At 39.3% G+C, this 3,212-nt stretch overlaps 1 protein-coding gene across 2 annotated transcripts in view; it reads left to right on the top strand.

The window, feature by feature from the left end:
- The first annotated feature begins 307 nt into the window (after positions 1-307).
- LDLRAD4 (low density lipoprotein receptor class A domain containing 4) overlaps positions 308-3,212 on the top strand; it is a 230,642-nt gene continuing 227,737 nt past the window's right edge. For both annotated transcript variants that reach the window (XM_031058874.1, XM_031058873.1), the window contains exon 1: positions 308-437. The gene's annotated coding sequence lies outside the window, so the exon portion shown is untranslated. The remainder of the gene's footprint in view (positions 438-3,212) is intronic.

Here is a 3,212-nt window from a genome sequence, read left to right as displayed (position 1 = left end):
TTTTTTTTTTTTTTTTTTTTTTTTTTTTTTGTTGTTTGTTTTTTAATAAGGAGAGGAAGTCATGCCTTTTGCTCTAATATCTTCATGTTTAAGGCAGTGAAGAGAGAGAAACAGAATATTTGACATGGAAAAATAAATCTGCTTTGAATTCTTTCTGGAAACCAAGAAGCGATTGTTTGTTTGAGTGATTGATTGAACTTCTGGAGTCAGTGCCATTTTCTGTAAGGATTTTGAAAATATTGACCAATTGAAAAGATAAAGGATTGTCTGCAAACTTTTTTTTCCTCCACTTTCTTTTTCTTGTAGATCACACTCAATATTTACAACTAGAAGGAAAAGCAAGACTCTCTTGACTCTCTGGACTTCAAGGATATCATTATGTTATATTGGATGAGTTTAAACTAGACAAGACTTCTTTCGTAAACACTTCGAGAAAGGTAAATGTAATTCAAACAAATGTAATCTTTTTCCAGTACAGGAATAGTTAGGTCAAATGAATCCCATTCTAGTAACATTTCAACCACATTACACCACAGAATCGTCATCTTTTGGACACTTTGTGTAGATACATATCCACATATATATATTTCTATAGCTAAACCTTGCTAGTAATTTTTAGATGTTAAGAGATTTTGATTTGTCAGCCCTTGTATATTTTGTGGAAATGTACTGGTTTCAAGCAATTCTTTAACATGAAAGAGGTGGCAAAGGAAGAGGCAAGAGAAGGGAGATGCCTGCAGTAGCCGGCCTGTTGGTAATTACTTGTATGGATGGGCAAGACCCAGTTAATGTTTCTGTTCTGCCTAATGAGTAAAATTATTTGAAAATGAGATCCTAGCTAGTGAACTATAAAGTCAAATGACTCAAGCAGTACTGATTGACACATACATTTAAAATACGCTGTGGTTGGGACACCCAGAGGGAGCTGCAAAGAGAGAGACTAATTCAATAACCTGTTGTTTAGGATATGCACAGAAGAAGTAAGAGATGTCAAATCCTTACATTCAGCTGAGGGTGCTCTTGTGTAATACAAATATCAGCTAACTTTTGGCCTAGTATAAGCAAAGATTTGTTCTTTCTCTGGATATGAGTACCCATCAGGTATTTTTTTCATCACCCTTTTCTGTCTTTTGTTGTATGTCATTGCGAGAAATGCTGACCATAGGCAGCCAAGCGTGAGGGACCACAGAAATTGTTACAGAACTACTGTGCTCTTTTTACTTTATCTTTTTCTATCTACTATAACTAATTACTATAGGACTTAGTAAATAAAAATTTTAGTAAGTCTATTTTGTGCCCAAGTGCAGTCAGAAAAATGTGACAGACATCAGTTTACTCTCTGTCTAGACCCTGTGAGATTTTCTCACACACTTCACAGAAGCAGTGAGTATTTTTGTGGCCCATCCAGCCCTCTGTGACAGAGTCCTGCCTCAGTGTCAGGAAGCATGCCCGTGGGCCTTACAAACCTCATGTATTTGTGAGAGACCGAGCTACAGTCTGATGAGATGATTAAAATTCTGCAGATCCACAGCTGACACCTTTTTGACCCAGATCTGAAGTTCAGACTTGGAAATACTTCAGTCCCTTGGAATTTTAGGTCATGCTTCATAGAATTGCTGTTTTCATAATTTATAGCCTAAGCGTGATGGTATCATTGTTGAGTCGCTGAGCGAATTCGTGTGTGTGAAGCAGCCATCTGCTGTCAGGGCTGAGTCTTGTATCTCCCTGGCCAGTGACAGGGGAGGTCATTACACCATGTCAGATGGGAATGGTTTAAGGTAACAACATGGCTGTGTCCAAAAAAAAGTCACTTCTGATTACTGGTAGTAATGACATTTGGAGGACTGAGATGGAGGACAGGGAGTTTTAATAGAGGAATGGAGACTTTGTGAAGACAGAGATGTGAAGGGTTTGCATGTTTGAGAGGAACAAAGGCTGGCTTTTGAAGCCGGGTTTTGAGTTATTTATGGAACCAGATGAGGAATAGAGAAACTGTCTGCACAGTGGAAAAGCAGACTTCAACATCTGGAAGAGAAGCTGCATCGAGTTGTTAGGCCACTGACCTAAGGAAGCAGATAGAAAATGCATGTGGTCTCATTTTATTTTGTCTAGACTTGCATACCTTGTACACTTCCCAAGTGGAGAGTGATTTGGTATTTTGGAACTCGTACAAAGCTTCTGCATGTTTTGCTTCATCCAGTGAATGTCCTGGAAACCCAGCATACCCTCAAGGTTAGAGCCTTGTGTTAAACTTGCTGTAACATTTGGGCAGGATGTGGGTTAGTACTAATGATGGGATCCTGTGCCATCTTGCTCTGCCAGGTCCTGTTCCTTTGGAGATGCAGTAATCAATACCAAAGAAAACTAATGCAGAAACTAAGAAAATTGTTTAGCAGGAAATAACTGATCCAAAGCATCGGAGACCAAAGATGGTTGAGAAGAGCCAGACACAACTTGTATATGCAGCAGTAGGGATTTTACCATACTAGTTCCTGCAAATTGCTGCCAGGCTGTTGAGAGCTGAAGTTAAGGTTGAGCTGAAACATTAAAAATTAGGACTAAGACATCTTGCTGCACTCCTCATGGAATACATTTAGGCTTTATTACCTGCAGCTGATTAAAAAATGGACTCTCAACAGGTGTAGCCAAACAGGAGGAAGGAACAATTTGAAAATCCTCATTTATGCATTAATCCAGTGGTAAGAAAATGTGAAGTTGTAATTGTCTTCTATACTTTGCTCCTCCTTGTTGGGAGAATTTTTTTTAGATACTAATTTCTAATTTAGTACTTAGTCTCCTTTCTTTTTCCTCCTCCTCCAAAAATCTCCTCAGACCCTGATGGTTTAAAAATGATACCATGCAGAATTGATGTAACTATGTGTAGGTTGTGATGTGCAGTGGAGGTGTGATGTACCTCTCTTAAAATCGTAAAAGCAGGTAAAGCTGAAAATGCCTACATTCACTTTTATGCTGTCTGCCCCCTTTGTTCTCTCTCCCTCCCCCTTCTGCTTGTGCTCACTTGCTCTCTCTTTAGTATAACACAGTTGAACAGCAGTGAAGTGTAAAATGTGCTTTTGCCAAGGTCAGTTTCTTGTGATTACTCGCCTGTGGCAACTTATGCCAGTTGCAACAGACTGAGTCTCAGCAGTCCACAAAGTCACACTGGTGCTTATGCAGAGGACACCCAGTGTAGGTTACAGTAACCGGAGTCT

Source organism: Geospiza fortis, unplaced genomic scaffold, assembly GCF_000277835.1.
Source record: "Geospiza fortis unplaced genomic scaffold, GeoFor_1.0 scaffold100, whole genome shotgun sequence".
In the NCBI taxonomy this organism is placed as follows: domain Eukaryota; kingdom Metazoa; phylum Chordata; class Aves; order Passeriformes; family Thraupidae; genus Geospiza; species Geospiza fortis.
This window is presented reverse-complemented; position numbering and strand designations above follow the sequence as displayed.